The sequence below is a fragment of the Podarcis tiliguerta genome, assembly GCF_965153285.1.
Source record: "Podarcis tiliguerta genome assembly, chromosome: 2".
NCBI lineage: Eukaryota > Metazoa > Chordata > Lepidosauria > Squamata > Lacertidae > Podarcis > Podarcis tiliguerta.
Genome location: NC_139535.1, coordinates 40,683,026 through 40,701,336, shown reverse-complemented (window position 1 = coordinate 40,701,336; position 18,311 = coordinate 40,683,026). Strand labels below are relative to the sequence as shown.

At 43.6% G+C, this 18,311-nt stretch overlaps 1 long non-coding RNA gene across 1 annotated transcript; it reads right to left on the bottom strand.

Moving 5' to 3' along the window:
- Positions 1-3,190: 3,190 nt before the first annotated feature.
- LOC310667261 lies at positions 3,191-15,138 on the bottom strand. The gene is made up of 4 exons (XR_014506243.1): positions 15,083-15,138; positions 7,771-7,921; positions 5,537-5,648; positions 3,191-3,217 (listed from the first exon to the last, which is right to left on the bottom strand). It is a non-coding gene; the product is annotated as an uncharacterized lncRNA (long non-coding RNA).
- Positions 15,139-18,311: the final 3,173 nt, after the last annotated feature.

Genomic DNA, 18,311 nt, shown 5'->3' with positions numbered 1-18,311 from the left:
TACTGCATCCTTTGTCCATTGCTGGCCACAACTGCAGTATGTCCAATGTATGGAAGTGAGAGCTGGACCATAAAGAAGGCTGATCGCAGAAGAATTGATGCTTTTGAAGTATGGTGCTGGAAGAAACTCTTGAGAGTCCTATGGACTGCAAGAAGATCAAACCTATCCATTCTTAAGGAAATCAGCCCTGAGTGCTCACTGGAAGGACAGATCGTGAAGCTGAGGCTCCAATACTTTGGCCACCTCATGAGAAGAGAAGACTCCCTGGAAAAGACCCTGATGTTGGCAAAGATGGAGGGCACAAGGAGAAGGGGACGACAGAGGATGAGATGGTTAGATAGTGTTCTTGAAGCTACCAGCATGAGTTTGACCAAACTGCGTGAGGCAGTGGAAGACAGGAAGAAGAAGAAGAAGAAGAAGAAGAGTTTGGATTTGAAGGATACCCGAAGGAGTCTCAAAGCGGTTAACATTCTCCTTTCCCTTCCTCCCCCACAACAAACACTCTGTGAGGTGAGTGGGGCTGAGAGACTTCAAAGAAGTGTGACTGGCCCAAGGTCACCCAGCAGCTGCATGTGGAGAAGCGGAGACGCGAACCCGGTTCACCAGATTACGAGACTAACGCTCTTAACCACTACACTACACCACACTGGCACAGGAGTGCCTGGCGTGCTCTGGTCCATGGGGTCACGAAGAGTTGGACATGACTAAACAACAACAACATATGCTATGAAATTCTGCCTCCGTGAAAGCTCTTGAATCCAAGGCCTAGGAATGCTCCATAACCTCATAAAACTAGGCAGCAGTGGGTCTTGAGACCTCATGAAGAAGCATCACTTCCAGACTGATGTTGGTCACTCATCTTCTTTCATTCTGATCCCCAGAGGTAGTCAAGAGGGTGTCTTTCAGATGTTGTGGATGAGCATGGTCTTGTCATGGACTGGCCTGGCATTCAGTAACAGTGCCACCAGACCAGAGGGCTCCATGGATAAGCTACCTTTAACACATTTGCCTGCTGTTGAAACTGGTGTCTAAGGGCCCCAGGAAGTTCTGACATGCTTTTTATGTGTGACCTCTAGGCATGCTTCCTGTCCCTCTCTACCACTAGCCCTGAGATTACCATCTGGTGCTTAAGGAGTTTCCTTTTTGCCAGTTCTTTCCCATTGTTTTGGAATCAAGTTTTAACTCTGTGCTCCAAGGTCACTTCTCACTAAACATTTGGAAGGTAATAATCTCTTATTGGAGTGGCTGAGCAGAGCCTGAGAAATACTTTGCTCTGATGTTTATGGCTCTATGTTTGATCACAGATCCTAAGAACTAGGTCTTCATCATCATTATTTTCATGCTAAAAGCAGCTTGATCTACCGCACACTCAAATGTACCGGGACAGAAACCAGGAAACCCTGTGAATTTCATCCTGGCTTATTTCAATGTACCATTGTTAACACTAACCATATTCCCCACTTTCGACATGACAAGAAACTGTGGGTAGCTGAAAGTAGAAGTGAAAACTTATGATATTCTCCCCGCAGCTGTGCCAGGGGATCAGAAGGGGGAGGACTCATGTGTCCAGACTTATTCACATATTTCAAAAGTATTTTCTCCAGTCTATTAGCATTCCCTCCCCGTGTAATTTGACAACTGCTCACTCTGTGGTGCTCCAATGCAGAGGGCAGAGTTTTCAATGCATCTGCTCTGCATATATTTTAACAAACAGATTTAACAAAATTTATATACCACTCATGAAAAGACCACATCTAAGCAGTTTACAACAATATAAAATAAATCCTTTACATTATCAAAAAAAAAGTTTAAAAAAGGTATTCAAAAGGTGTCTAAAATCAACAGTAGCTAAAAATGAAGCACATGTAATTTTTACATGTCTGGCTAGGCTCACCTAAACAAAAATGCTTTAAGCAGGTGCCGAAAAGAGTATAGTGAAGTTGCCTGTCAATAGGCGAGGAGTCCCAAAGTGCAGGTGCTGCCACACTAAAATATTGATTTCTTACAAGTGTGGAACGAGAGAGAGAAAACAAGATCATTTTCACAATGTATGGTGTCATTAAATATACAAATGAAACAACACATAGATGAGAAATACCTTCAACACATATGTATTGCAATCTGGTATAGATAAGCAGGCAAAACTCATTAGCTCACTCACATCCCTCTGTGTTTCCCAAGTTGGTTAACTGAAGAATTCATTTTACTGGTTTACAGAAATCACTTCATTGTTATGGACTGTAAAAGAATATGTTTAGTATTTTACTCCCCTGGTGGCCCATTTTTGGTTAGTCTGGTCATGTTTATGTGTGTACAATTTTGTAACAAGAAAAAAGAATAGTATGCGGAACGAATACTATGTGGCACCTACAGCAGGTTCCTTTCAGAACAGCTCAGTCCCTGCAAACTCCAGTTAAATAGTGTCTCCAAGAAAGCTAAGTTCTGCTGCCACGTTTGAGTGTCTCCCTACCAACTAAGCACCAAAAGTTTCATTTTGCTTGAGGGAGTGTGCTGGTACAGAACTGGCCTCATAGGGCAAGTCGGAATGTAAATGTACACCATATTTTCTCAACTGACAGGGACAGGGCGAATGAGCCCATCACGCAGCCCCGTTCTCTCCACATACAGAGGGGGATTTTTAGACTTGGATTTAAATTCTGCTGAATCCCACACATTTGATAGCCTTGGACAAGTCATTGTGTGTTGCTCTGAGTTTCCCTTCCATGGCCTATTCAATGGAAACCTCTTATCATGACCTATCTCACAAAACTGATGTGAATAAGCTAAAGTTCCCCACCACCACCAAGAATAAGGAATAGGACTGACCATACACATTACGAAACACCTGTAGTGCTGTACATGGTTTTTTTAAAAGAAGTTGTAGGAATGGTTTGAAGGCTTCCGATACAACCATCTTGCTAAAGCTAAGCAAATCTGGATTGCATCAGTGTATGGATAGGAGACCAGGTGAGAATCTTACATATACCTCTTTGAGGATATATACATAATAAATTGGCTGAGCATCTTCAAGAAGAGCTTGAGGACCAAATAGGCATGACACTTAAGGTCCGTGATCAGATTTCCCTCTTTTTTTTTTTTTTTAAAGCAGTGTAATTGTAGCTACGCAGAGAAATTTGGTCTGGATCGTGGCTTGGGGAGTTAACCCTTTCTTTCTGCACTATTTTCCGGATGGCACTCCACAGAATTGCTATTTTCCCTGTGAATGAAAACACACAACTGCTTCCTGGTAAGTTCGGCCCTGGTGGTGACCAGCTTTCAGTTTTTTCAATCAATGGAACTGATCACCAACTGAGTTTGCATGGAATGTTAAATGGTAAATAATTTGGTGCACTTGAGCTGTTTTCCAGGCTCATCAACTTTTATAAATGGGTGGTGCTTGCCCACCTAGTCAAATCAATATGAGACAAAACAAATGGTACATGAGAGTTTTTCTGGCACATTGGGGCTGGTGAAATACAAAAGATAGTGTTGGGCTTAGGTTTTTTTCTGTCCTGGTGTGAGACTGTAGGCTAGTCTCTCCCACTCAGATTCAATTCTTCGTTTGTAAAATGGAATGTGAATTAGTGCACCTTGGATGGTTGCTTCAAAAGATTATGATTATAGAGCCCTTTGTACAACGGAAGTTCTATACACTGGCTGAAAAACTTGCATGTGAAATAAAAATTGCTGGAGGAAGGAAATTAGCCCATCTTCAGTGTCACTTCAAAACATGACCACAGAGCACTATGTGCATTGAACATGCTACTTAAATTGCGCACTTTGACTTAAAAAGTTACATGAGAAGTAAAAGCTGCGGGAGGAAATGCCATAAAACAGGGTTGCTGCCCTTGATGAGGAAGCCCCTCCCATCATTGGGCAGGTGCTCAGGTGGTCATAAAAGACTCCATGGGGTGTTCCCTTCAGGCTAATGGAGGGCGGGTCGCTGTTAATGGTAATGGGAAATAAGTGGGAGTGATTCAAAGGACACCCTGTATAGACTGCCCACAGGACTGACAGCCTGAAAGCTCTCCTGTAATAAATGCACTTGACTTCTCCACTCACCTGTTTCCGGATTGTGTTATATTTAGCAGTATATTCCATTGCTGGCCTTTGCAAGCGCACAGCTGCACACACCCAACCAGTGCTAATGGAAAGTTTGTATCCTGAGGCTCCGAGAGGGAATCCAAAGAGCAAACTGTCTCTTTTTTCCAAGGCCTGATTTCATAAACAACCAACCATGTAGGGTAAGTCCATGCAGAATGGTTTCCACTGCCCTCAGTTGTCACCACAGGCAACAGCGTTCATGTCAACAAAGCAATAAAAGTTGGATTGATGGTTCTAGTGAAGAGAGGAGGCTGACTAGAAGTGACCATAGAGCTTGCAGGGTCTGCAGTACGGATGCTCTTTAGAACCTCCTGCCATTTGAAGGACTATTGTATTTTATTGTATCTTTAGAACCTCCTGCCATCTGAAGGACTATTGTATTTTAATATTTTGTTGGAAGCTGCCTGGAGTGGTTAGGGAAACCCAGCCAGATAGGCGGGGTATAAATAATATATTATCATCATCATCATCATCATCATCATCATCATCATCATCATCACCCAATGACACATCAAGGGACGCCAGCTATTTGGTTCCCATTTGGAGCATTTCCATATGAAGAAGGCCCCCACCTCTGGGGGTGTAGGGCTCCCCACTGTTGCTATGGGGATGCCGAAGCAGGATCCATGGTGTTGTTGCCTATTTAGGAACCTGGTTGCTTCCTCCAACTGTGTGTGTGTGTGCGCGTGTGTATGGAAATACAACAAAGATTACAGAAACAGATACCATATGCCTCCAATGCTCTCTCTCAGCCAGAAGAGGCCAAACCCTACATAGTCTTGCCTCTGGACTTCTCACCACTTGGGGGAATGGGGAGCACTTGGCATTAACATTTAAGAGGTTCATAGTATGAAATGGCAAGGCAGATGCAGATGAAAGCTGGGTTAACGGTCCACAAAACTGCAGCGCAGTTTTGTTACCCTTTGACACTTTCTTTTTCAAATAACAAATGATGGAGGTGAGTGAGCTGAGCAGATTAGCACTGGGTTTGCACAGCAGCAGAGGACACAGCCAGCAAAAATATAATAATAATAACTGAAATAAAGAATGGTGATTTTTTTTAAAAAAAGAATCTCACAAATTGGTATAGTGATAGAAAAGGGTGAGTTTGTGTCAATATAGGTGTTGTAACAGAAGTGCAACTTCTAGCAAGTGATGGCTATTTATTGTGGGGGATATCCTGGCTATGTAGGGGGAAAATGACTTTTCTTTTTGCAGACTTTGAGGAGGCAGTGTGATGCAGTGCACAATGCATGGGAGGGCAAATCGCCCCTGACCACATGGTCCCTCCCCTTTAAAACGTCTCACGGTGGCTCTAACTGAATGGGAAGGTAGTTGCCTATAGGTTTCAGCCACACGGCAACCAGAGCATTCCCACACCCCCTTGTTTATGTGGATTTCTGAGTGGTTGCAGAAGTGTGATAAGGCTCACCTCACCACATGTCCAGGCACTTACAGATGGCCGCATCCCCATGCGGTTAGGAGCTGCCATGTGGCACATTTCTAAGCAGCGAACATGCGGTAAGCAGACATCTGCTTTCACCCTAGGAAACAGGAAATAATGTGCATTAGTAATAACTCTGTCGCTGATCTTTGAGAGGCAGTTGTCAGGTTGCATTGCATGTGTGCGAGGGTTTGTGTGTGGATGTGCATACGATTGGACAGGTAAGACAGAGCAGGTGGACTCAATATTTATCCCTCATACAAGGGTAGCGTTAGGCTTGGGCCACATTTCCCTAGACAGATATAGTGACATTGGGGACATCACTATCTCTCAGACTGAGTTCCTCCCCAGGCTAAATGGGAATGGCCTTGGTCACAGGTTTCAAGATGAATGAGTTAAGAAAACATAGGCCACCTGAGTGTTAGGGATAAGACTGGCTTTACTATAGGAATTAATAAATGAATATCTGAACAACATAGCTGTCTTGCCCAGTCCTAGAAGATGCTGAGGACTGAACCTAGGACCTCCTGCTTGCAAAGCTGATGCTCTACCACTGAAGCTAAACATAACCTTTAGCTTCCTAGCTACCAACATTGTGATTTAGTACTGATCGCTACCCCAACCCTCCATGGATTCGACACCTGGCATTACCTATATTGCTCCTGATCTTGCTATGGGCCTGCTGATGGGTGTCCTCTGTAACAGGGGTTTGGTGGAGGAGGTCAGTCTCTCAAGCAGCCAATGAAGGAACAAAGAATGCATTTGGGATAAGTACCAAGCAGCCCATGTTTGAAAGGTGACGTTGTTTTATAACTAAAGATGTTGCCGGCTGGTGGCTTTTCAGTGGAGTTGCTCTCCACCTTGTAGATGACTCAGTCCCAGCACCTATGAGGCTTCAAGGTAAAGAACACTATGTACTAAGGTTTCTGGAGAAGGCCTGGCTAATCACTGCCCATGCTTAATGATATTCCCTCTGGTTGGCCTTGTTTTGGAGACCAGGGGTTCTAAATGGTTCTTGGACATTTTGGCTGGAGTAGAACACATCAGTGGGTGGAAAGGGCAGGATGGAAGGCTTGTTGTTTAACTGTGCTGCTGCTCCAGTTGAACACTACTTGCTGTCTACTTCATAGCAAGAACAGTTAGTATTAGCACCTATTTGCGGAGGAGCAGCCATCTAAGCCTGTTGACACAAAGCTAACAAAGAGACTTATGGAACCATAAAGACTAACAAATCTGATTTTTGCCTAAACTTTTGTGGACTACAGTCCAATTCATCTGAAGTACGACATGGACTCTAGTCCACGAAAGCTTCTGACATGATAAAGAGAGCCAGCCGTTTTTGAAAAATATGAAGAACGCAACCTCGATACTGTTCCGTTTCCACTGGTTCCCTACTTGTTCCTCTTCAATTTCACGATGTTAGTGTTTGCTGACCTTTAAAGTCCTAAGTGGCAAAGTCTTCTGAAATATATCCCCTCCCATACAAAACGGTCCATGGGCTCAGATCAACTGCAGAAGCTTTGCTCTGTTTTTCCCTGTCAGTTGAAGTGGGGCAAACAGGCACCAGAGGCAAGGGCTCTTCAGTTGTAGCCCCTACACTATGGAATGCCTTCCTTTAAAAGGCCCATCTGGTCTCATCACTGCTTGCCTTTCAGCAGACACTGGGACTCTGTGTGCGTTAATCAATTTGGTCTTCAGCCACTCCTTTATGGCTTTATACTTGTTGTAGTTTGGGGTGTTTTAATTATTTGTAGTTTCTTCTTTAAGGAGGCTGCACTGTTTTGTCGTTAATCACTATGAGAGAGTTTTTGACCAAAAAGCAGGATTTCGTTTTAATATGTGAAATCAACAAAAGCAGTGTTTTTGTGTGTGATGGAACTCACTGGTATGAGATAACATCACCTCTCTTTTTTTGCTGACTATGGCAGCCATTTTGTGCTGGTGCTCCCAACACTTTTAGTAAGAGATAAGTACCAGCGCCTCATTTTGAATCTCATATATATCCACCTGCCCCTTCATCACCACCAATAAAAGAATCAGAGTAATCCATTAGAATTGTAATGAAGAAAGTTTCTACACAGAACTATATTCCCACCCCACACCCCCACACACCTGAGGCTGTGAAAATGTGTAAAAAAAGGCTTTGATCCTACAAGCCATGAGCAGACCAGAGGCCCCTTCTTCTTCCCTCAGCTGTTCCCCCTGCCCCCCTCACCACTTACCAAAGGCTGCTTCTGAAAGTCAGGACAGCATTTGATGTAGCAGAAGAGGCTGAAGATAGAGCCAGGGTCAGGGTCTCACACTCAGTGTCAGTGGAAGTGCCTTCCTCTAGCACAAGTGCTCCACTGGATCCCTGACACAGAAATATTCTTTCTTGAACAAACCCCTAGGGGAGAATCGTTCAGTGTTGCTTACCTGCCACATCTATATATCCTTTGCTAAATACAGGCCTTGTCCTACAAGCATGCCTATGTCCCTTCTCTTGCTTGTGATCCACCATTTCCTGTGCAACATATGAGTGCTCTAGAAGGGATTGGGCTCAATTAGGGTTTTCCAATTTAATTAAAGCATGGCTAGAAAGGAAGAATTTGAGTGCACTCTTGATTCTTCCATTGAAGTGTAATCAGCTGACTTCATAAGATGTCAGATGATTGACAGGCATGTGGCCCCACCCATTTGTCAAAAAAGTCCCTTTAAGGTGAGCCAGTTCCCCACCCTTGCATTACATGGTAACTACATGAGGGGAGTTACAACCTCCTGGTAGCACCAGAAACTGGCTGAACCACTATGGAATAAGAGGCAGTGACGACATAACTACAGAGAGACTTGACTGAAACTTGGCAGGTTGGACAGAATGTTTCTTGGGAAGTGGTGCTAGCTTTTTCTGAATTGCAGAAATATCTTTGAAAAACTCTGGACCAAGTGATCCTCAGCTGTCTTCAACTTCTGATTCTGTTATCGCACAGACAATATTTTCAAGGCAAAGCAACATGCATGAGAAAGTGGAGCCATTCATCCGTTTTGGAAGGACTATAGAACGGGCACAACTGCAGGCCTGAGAAAACTAGGAAGGTGGTGAGATTGCGAAGGGCCTTTGACGAGGTTAGACAAGGAAATCCCAGCCTTGCCAGGGAAACCAGATCCAGATGGTTCCTTACACCTTTCCCAAGAAAGCCTGACATTTCAAGCTTGTTGATCAGCCCTCCTGAGCCCTCCCTCTCCTGCGCTCCAGTAACAACCAGCTTTAAACATATTTCCACACAGCTGGAGGGAAACCCCAGCTGCAGTCATGAAAAATAACAAATAATAAAAGCGGCTGTGAGCAGCAGTGAGGCTGGCAGGAAACATTCCCAGTAGCACCTGCTTCCTGAGTGCGACGTTTATTTGATCCCCTGGCACCATCTGGGCCATGCCCCACTCTTTGTTTTCGTTAAGAGTTTAGAAAAACAGTTCAGCTTTGACTAATTGCTCTTTAAGGTTTTTTGGACTCACCCTTTTTCCTCCCCTCCAACTTCCTCTCCCACTCTCCCACTCAGTTGCCCTTCTGCAAGGCTCCCCTCCACCCTCTCTCCTCCTTCCCACCTCAGCCCAAACCTCCCAGCGCCAGGAAGAAATGGGTCTATGCACATATTTTCAAGGACAATTCCTCCGCCCAGCCTCATGATGCTGTATCTTACTCAAACTACTGAGCCACTTGGAATTATCTTGTCTGAAAGGAACTTCTGGCATAGTGTGCCTGGAGCCTTCCTGTCCTTGCCTTATTGTCTTAAAGATTAGCTGCCTTTCGACCTCAAGATCATTGGGGTGGCCATTCTCTAGCGGGAGTCCTTGTGAAGTGAAAGTCACATCAAGGAATGCACAAAGAGGTGACTATGCTCAGACTGAACATCCACGAGGAGTTCCCCCAGAAGATCTGTGAGCAGAAAATGAAAAACCTGCCAAAGTTTTGACTCTGTATATTTCTATGTGTTTTGGTTCAGAAAATAATGGTGTGTCTCACTGGGGATGGTACTGTACATCTACATGGAGGTTCTACCTGGGTAGCCTTAAACCAACATTAGCTTTCCTCTCATAACTTCACTGGCGTGTTAGGTTATGGATACAGTAGTACCTCAGGTTAAGAACTTAATTTGTTCTGGAGGTCCATTCTTAACCTGAAACTGTTCTTAACCTGAGGTACCACTTTAGCTAATGGGGCCTCCTGCTGCTGCTGCTGCACCGCCGCTGCACGATTTCTGTTCTCATCCTGAAGCAAAGTTCTTAACCCGAGGTACTATTTCTGGGTTAGTGGAGTCTGTAACCTGAAGTGTCTGTAACCTGAAGCGTCTGTTACACGAGGTACCACTGTACATCTAAATATGCAGTCCTGCCCACAGCCATCCCTGGGTGGGCTCAAACCACCAACCTTCAGGTTCATAGCCAGATGCACTGACCCATTGAGCCACTGAGTAAGAGAAACCGTGTGCCTTGAAATAGTGGCTTCCAAGGTGATAGCAGCAGCTGTTTCTCTGGACTTGTTATGTTCCTTCACCTGATGGGTTTAGCAGGGTTAACTACTAGGACAAAGAAACAGAGGGTTTCCAATTCCTTGATGACGCTGATTGTAGAAAATGGAATTGCAATATCCCTACCCTGATTGACCCACTGGGCCCTTCTTGTAAATGAAGAGTAAGTAAACTGTTGCCTATTTCTAGTCATTCAATTGTTTGATTTTCTCTTAACAAAAATCACAGATGAACTTGTAGCTTTTCCAGCCGCCATTAGAGTACAGCAACAATGTAGTCTAGCTTCAAAACTCCATAGACATTTTACTATTAGCTCTCAAGATCTTAGCAATTTCCCCCCAAGTTTTCTATTTCCAATTTTCCGGTCGTGAGAATTTTGCTCTGCTGATGGAGCCATTGGCTCCACTTCCTTGTTCATTCCTAACAAACTCTTCCTGCTCTATGATGGCAGGCGCTCTCTGGCATGCACAGGCTCTTGGGGAAACTGGGATTTCCTTTCCTGAAAGCAGAGTTCTGCTTTTGTCATAGGATGTCTGGGTAACTAATTATCATTAGGCTATGTACCATGATAGGCCTTTAAGAAATGTGAATAAATAAAGTCAGGATCAGGAATACCAGGATACTCATGAAAATACCTACAATATGAGTTGGATTCCAGACTTTGTCATGCTTAGAACAGACTCTAAGCATGACTTAAGGCTGCAGTCCTAACCACGAGCTCATCCACACCATGCATTTAAAACACATGGCTTCCCCCAATGAATCCTGGGAGCTGTAGTTTTCCACTCACAGAGTTCTAATTTCTGGCCTGCTGAACAAACAACAGTGGATGTGATCTATGTCTACTCAGAAGTAAGTCCTGCTGAATTCAATGAGGTTTACTCCTTGCTAAATGAGGTTAGGATTGCAGTCTGGTGGCAGCCCTGTGTTGGCAACACCATTGCCACAGTCTTGAGGACAAAATCGGGGCTACCAAAGTAAAAGAGAATGGAACTACGAAAGCCCCTTTACTCAGAAAAGCTTTTCAGCACATACGGATAACTTACTCTTTGCGTACATAGCATGGTACAGTTACAGTTCATTCAGGAGAATGACAAAGCGCCAGGATCCTGCTACTTCTCTGCCATTTTTAGGACCTTTTTCTTTGCTGCATGATCCCAGCCAATAAAGGATCCTGGTCCATGAGGAAACCCAGCCAATAAGGGACCACACAGTGAACATGACGGCATCTCAGTGCCGCTTATCCCATCAGGCATAATCTAGAGAGAACAAACTCCTCCCATTGCCTTTCCTCTGAAATGTGGAAGGAAGTGCAGTTTGTTAAGGGACATGAGAGTTTTTAGGAGACTCCTATTCCCCTCACAATCCCTCTTTCTAGGGAACTCTGGGAATTGTGAGCCTGGAAGAAAGGCAAACGAAGAGTTAAGGGATGGTACTCCATAGCAAGAGTCCTCAGAGAATCCAGTAAGGTGAGGGACATTTTAACTTCAGGGAAAGTGGATAGCATTTTAATCTTCTTTATTCGTTTATTTTGCTCCATTGAGAAATTTGATGGTTTTCTGTAAACTTTGCATGCAGTATGTTTTTCTTTAAACTCCATATTCTAGCAAACTTTAGTCCTCATTTCCAAAACTTATTGTGGTCTTTTCTTATTTTAATGGCCTCATATCTGGAAGCTGCCCTGAGGGGCTTCAGGGACAGCTCAGAAAGTTTGAAGGCTGATTGATAAAGGGCATCCTTGTAGAAATAATCTCCCCTTTATATTGTGGTAGAAAGTTTTTTTGTATAAAGGGTTTACTGAGCAAAGGGATACACAAAGTTGTGGCCAGATCTCTCTTCCCCTGGAAGAACTGGGCCCAGGATGGCTGCCGTAGTGTGTTTGTAGATTTTTTGGGACTTTTTGAAATAAGAAAGCTGAGATTTCCTGAACAGCGTATTCTGCATCCATTATCCATTTCAATGCAATGTGTGCTGTGATCCTCCTTGAATCCCAGAGTACGCAGAGTGACCCACATCTCCTAGAAAGCATAACTGCAATGGGATTCCACCCACAGAAGACATTTCCCACACTGAAACATTCAGCCTTTCCCACTCCCAAATAATTACCGCCCAGTCAGTCTAACATCAATACCAGGGAAGATTCTGGAGCAGATCATTAAGCAAACAATCTGTGAGCACCTAGAAAGGAATGCTGTGATCACCAATAGTCAGCATGGATTTCTGAAAAATAAGTCATGTCAGACTAACCTGATCTCATTTTTTGACAGAATTACAAGCCTGGTAGATGAAGGGAACGCAGTGGATGTAGTCTACCTTGATTTCAGCAAGGCATTTGACAAGGTGCCCCATGATATTCTTGTAAAGAAGCTGGTAAAATGCGGTCTTGACTATGCTACCACTCAGTGGATTTGTAACTGGCTGACTGACCGGACCCAAAGGGTGCTCATCAATGGTTCCTCTTCATCCTGGAGAAGAGTGACTAGTGGGGTGCCACAGGGTTCTGTCTTGGGCCCGGTCTTATTCAACATCTTTATCAACGACTTGGATGATGGACTCAAGGGCATCCTGATCAAATTTGCAGATGACACCAAACTGGGAGGGGTGGCTAACACCCCAGAAGACAGGATCACACTTCAAAACGACCTTGACAGATTAGAGAACTGGGCCAAAACAAACAAGATGAATTTTAACAGGGAGAAATGTAAAGTATTGCACTTGGGCAAAAAAAAATGAGAGGCACAAATACAAGATGGGTGACACCTGGCTTGAGAGCAGTACATGTGAAAAGGATCTAGGAGTCTTGGTTGACCACAAACTTAACATGAGCCAACAGTGTGACGCGGCAGCTAAAAAAGCCAATGCAATTCTGGGCTGCATCAATAGGAGTATAGCATCTAGATCAAGGGAAGTTATAGTGCCACTGTATTCTGCTCTGGTCAGACCTCACCTGGAGTACTGTGTCCAGTTCTGGGCACCACAGTTCAAGAAGGACACTGACAAACTAGAACGTGTACAGTGGAGGGCAACCAAAATGGTCAAAGGCCTGGAAACAATGCCTTATGAGGATCGGCTAAGGGAGCTGGGCATGTTTAGCCTGGAGAAGAGGAGGTTAAGGGGTGATATGATAGCCATGTTCAAATATATAAAAGGATGTCACATAGAGGAGGGAGAAAGGTTGTTTTCTGCTGCTCCAGAGAAGCGGACACGGAGCAATGGATACAAACTACAAGAAAGAAGATTCCACCTAAACATTAGGAAGAACTTCCTGACAGTAAGAGCTGTTCGACAGTGGAATTTGCTGCCAAGGAGTGTGGTGGAGTCTCCTTCTTTGGAGGTCTTTAAGCAGAGGCTTGACAACCATATGTCAGGAGTGCTCTGATGGTGTTTCCTGCTTGGCAGGGGGTTGGACTCGATGACCCTTGTGGTCTCTTCCAACTCTATGATTCTATGATTCTATGATTCTATGATTCCTTATCCCAAACAGCGAGTGAGTTAGTCACTCCTTGAGCTGCCAGGTCAGCAGAAGGGCTCAAGCAAAGCCAGAAGCATTCCAGGCATGCTGCAGGAAGAGCGACTCGGGTTTCCACTGCTTAGGAATGCTGCTGCAGCCCAGCCAGCTTTGGCTTTTGTACCGCTAACTTCCTGAAGTGCCGATGCACACTTCCTGCTTTGCTTCCTGTCTCTCTTTCTCTCCCCCCCCCTTCGGTTCCCCCTCCCATATCATTCTCCTCTCTGCAGCCAAGCCTGGAGTTTTACTGGAAGCACTAATTGTTCTCTGAAATGTTCAGCACCAGAGCCAACCTTTTCAACTTGCAGCTGTTGTGAGCTCCCAGTCTCCTCTCGAAGAAATGCTTGGGAGTATATCAGTGCAAGAGGAAAGCATTCTTAAAAAACCCCGAATGCATCCATCCACGCATCCATGCAAGCTATTAGACGACAACAACACAGAAACAGAACTATGCAATGGTTTGCGAAATGCTAGGCTTCCTATCTGGCTGGAAGCTGTATCTTCTGGTCTGGAGATACACCCTCAACTATAAAAGGTTAAGAGTTTCCATGAAAATTCATGTGCATTTGTATGTGCATTTCTCCTAATACATCCATTTTTGCAAGCATTTCCCACTAAATGCATTATTGTGTGTCATTTTTACCAATATAAGTATTCTTATGCCCACCTTTCCACTAATATGTTCTATTTTTTGTACATTTTTTTAAATTAGAAAACTGAATCACAAAATTTGAGAAAGTGGGATCTTTGAAGGATAGCTACGCTTTGGTTTGTGCATCGGTTTGGGAAGTACAGTGTGAACATAATCATACATAACGTCGCCTTTCTGAATTGTGCCTCCATCACTGCTAGCACAGTCCTTCTTGTCACCACCTATTTCGCAGCTAGCATTCCTGCCATTTTGTCAAAGCACACATGTGCATAAAGAGACAAACCTTTTGCCCTTATTATGAATGATTGAAAGCTCAGGTGATTCTTTTGCCCAGGTACTGACATGGCTGGCAGTAAGAGAAGGGGATTTTGTGGAAGAATGAGTAAGATTTAAGTGCATCAGCATTCTAAACATTTCGGGGGAAGAGAAGGCATCAGTTGCCATCTTCATCAGTCACCAAAAAGTTTTGCTTAAGAGTTTGCAAGGGAAATGGCCACCTGCCTTCATACACCAGGCAGAAGAGCATTGCTCAAAAACAGTCTTTTCCAGACTTCCTGGTGTGCAGACAGAACACACAGAGGGGGAGCACTGTTGTGCCCACTGGCCCTTGCCCCAGTCTCTGAACATCTGCTGCCTCTGCCCCGACCTCCATGCATTCAGCTGAAGGTCTGAAAGGGGCTTCTGCGTGTACAGCCATAGGCATCTTTGTGTCATTGGGAACACTGATTGTGCATAGCGGCCTCTTTCAGACCTCTGCTTCAATATAGAGGGGGCAGCTGAGCCCTGCTGAATCAGGTCAAAGGCCCATCATAGTGCGACATAGTTCCTTTTCTTACCTAGAGGCCTGTAGGGAGCCCACAACCAAGTACCTGTGATTTCTAGCAACTGGTCTCCAACAGCAATTCCTTTTTCATGTTGGTGGCCATCATTAGGGATGATGGGGGGATTTGTTTGGTTTGAATTTTAATATGAATTCAGACCCTCCAAGTGTCTCTATTTTCCAGGGACAGCCCCAGTTTCTGATTTGATCCCAGAATGTCCTGCTTTTCCTTAGGGTCCCTATTTTCATTGGAGAAATGTTGGAGGGTATGGAGTTATGTGACACCTGAACCTTTAGAAGACATTTGAAGGCAGTCCGGTTAGACTGGCAAAAAGGTATAAAAACTGTAGTGATGTTTGTTGGAGATGCAAAAACGGGGCAGGAACCTTTCTACACATGTGGTGGGAGTGCAAAGGGATAGTGGGATTCTGGGGAAATATTTTGGGGAAAATTCTGGGGGAAAATGAATTGAAAAAGATGTTTAGATTTTCATTTGAAAAAAACCCCAGAATCCTTTCTCCTAGGTATCATGTCAGAGGAAATAAAAAGAACGGTCAGACCAATATTTATGTATGTGACTACGGCGGCAAGGTTGTTACCGTATTTTTCACTCTATTAGACGCACCGAACCATAAGATGCACCTAGTTTTTAGGGGAGGAAAACAAGAACTAAGAAAGCAATGCAAAGCCTCCTGAGCAAAGAGGGAGCGCTCCTCCCTCTTCGCTCAGGAGGCTTTGTGGGGCTATCCCTATTCCCCATCCCTATTTTCACCAGAGGAATGTTGGAGGGTATGTGAATGTATCTGATTCAAAGTTCTGGGCCCAATAGTTGAACTAAAATGCAGCTATCTTTCAAAATCCTGAATTTTGCAATGTAGTTGCAAAATGGAGGACAAAAACTGAATACAAACATGTGTATTAGGGGGACGTGTGCACAAGTGAGGGGAGAGAGACTCTGTTTGCCATCAGGGGCTGGTTGGTTTCACCTGTGCTGCCCCACTTCCAGCCTGAGGAATCTTCAGAAGGGAATTGCTGCCACAGGCAATATGTTCATTTTAATGAGCTGGATAGAGTGAAAGATTATGAATCACGGGGGGTGGAGAGTGTGTGTATGAACTTACCAGTGCTTAGTTTATTTTTTGGTTGCTATTCTGTTAATGCTGTTAATACTGTTTTTTATAGATTATACATGCTGTATTGATTTGCTAATCATTATTGTATGACTTTTGCTTTAATTGTGCTATCCAGCTTGGATTTGTTCTGAATTATGTTTTCTCATGTTATTGTTATTTATTGTTTGTAAGCTACTTTGGGATTCATTTGAATGAAAAGTGGCACAGAAGTATAATAAACCAAATGAAAATCAAATCACTATTTTAGGAAAAATCAGGTACTTGGAAACAGCACTGTAGAGCAGTCATTACACACACCGGACACACATTCATTTCAGGTTTCTCCTAGAACCATAGAATATAGAATTGTAGAGGATCCTGAGAGTTATCTAGTCCAACCTCCTGCAATGCAGGAGCCTCAGAGCATCCCTCACAGATGGCCATTCCAACCTTTGCTTAAAAACCTCCAACGAAGGAGAGCCCATCACTTCCTGAGGGAGCACATTCCACTGTCAAACAGCTCTTACTGCCGGAAAGTTATTCCTTTCTGGTAACTTGAAGCCATTGGTTTGAGTCCTGGGGCAGCAGAAAACAAGCTTCCTCCATCTTCTAAGGGAGTCCGTTCCACTGCTGAACTGCTCTTACTGTCTCATCTTATTTTATTTCCTTAGTTTATCTTCATGTTTGTTGATCTTTAATGATAGTTAACAGAAGTGTTCTGGGGGGGGGTGTTGTAATGAGTCAGGGTACAAATATCTATCAAACAAGCAAATAAGTAAACAAACTAAGCCACACAACCATTGCCTTTGATCAGACTGGTGGAGCTCTCCCTTATGTCCTATCTCAGAAAAGATTAGGCCAGCTGCCAGAAGTATAGCTGGCATTTCCTCCATATATACTTGAGAACATTTTGGTATGACTGACACACCTACGATGACTAAGGGCAGCAGCATCCTGAAGTTTTCTGGTGCCTGTGGATACTGCCTGATTCCCACTTGCCATGTTACAGCAGAAGCGGGGAAATAAGATTGATGGGTGATTCATAATTCTCCTTTGTTTCTTTCCACTGTGCAAAACAACCCTGATATCCACACTTGTGCCTTATAAATTCCTTGACTTGTAAGCCTTCCCTAAACCCAGCCTGGGGTGCATGGAGGTCACTTTTTCTCCCTCATACAATTTGCTGCTCATCTATATATCCTCTGCACCATCGACAATACCAGCTATAGGTCCTCATTCATTGTTTTCACTCAAGCCTACAGCTTGGCTGCTCAGGGTGGCATCTGGGTTATTATGGAGGCCTCTGAGGATGGAAGGATCCACATTTGTAAAGTATTGATATGGACTGTATGAGAAAGTATTCATCATCAGTTTATTTATTTTATTTAATAAAATTTATTCACGGCTTGGTGTTGTTGCTTTATAAAGACCCTTAAAGGGGTTTACAAAGAGATAAAACAATAAAAGTGTGAAAAAATTGTGTTAGAAAACTTAACAATTAAAACTAAGATATATAATGCCACAAATTCAACACTAAAAAAAGCTCCAAATAGATAAATTAACACTATAAAGCAAATGCCAATGTCCCACATTAATAGAAGGACAAATAAAAACAGAATATTCAAAGAATAATAACTCCAATAAACAGTATTTTTTAAACCATCCCGAGAAAAAAAGATGGCAAACTAAAAACTGTTACCACTGTAAAGATGACTTAACTGCTGAAAACTGCTAAAAAGACAGGTGAGTGGTAGACAAGGAGAAAAGAAATTAGGACGTGATGCATCTTCTTGGGGGGACGACGACCTACTTCAATATACATTCGTAGGACCAAAGAAGGAAAGAGGTGCAGCAAAGGAAAACTGCTTGGACCCATGCTTTCTAGACATGGGATGAGTGGAAGTGTGCACTTTTAGATGTTTTATTTGTTGTTTATGACTACTTCCATTGTGTTCTAATGTATCTATGTGAGGTTTCTTGTCTACTTGTTTGGTTGAAAGTTGCTTTGGGTTGCCCTGGGCAAGATAAAGCGACTGGCAAACCTAATAAATAAATCTAGAGGCCATCGCATTTGACTAGCTCTGTCCTAGTACAACAAATCCACTTTAAAAGAGACAATGGACATACTTTTGCAAAGCAATAAAATCTTTTAAAAAATAAAAATAA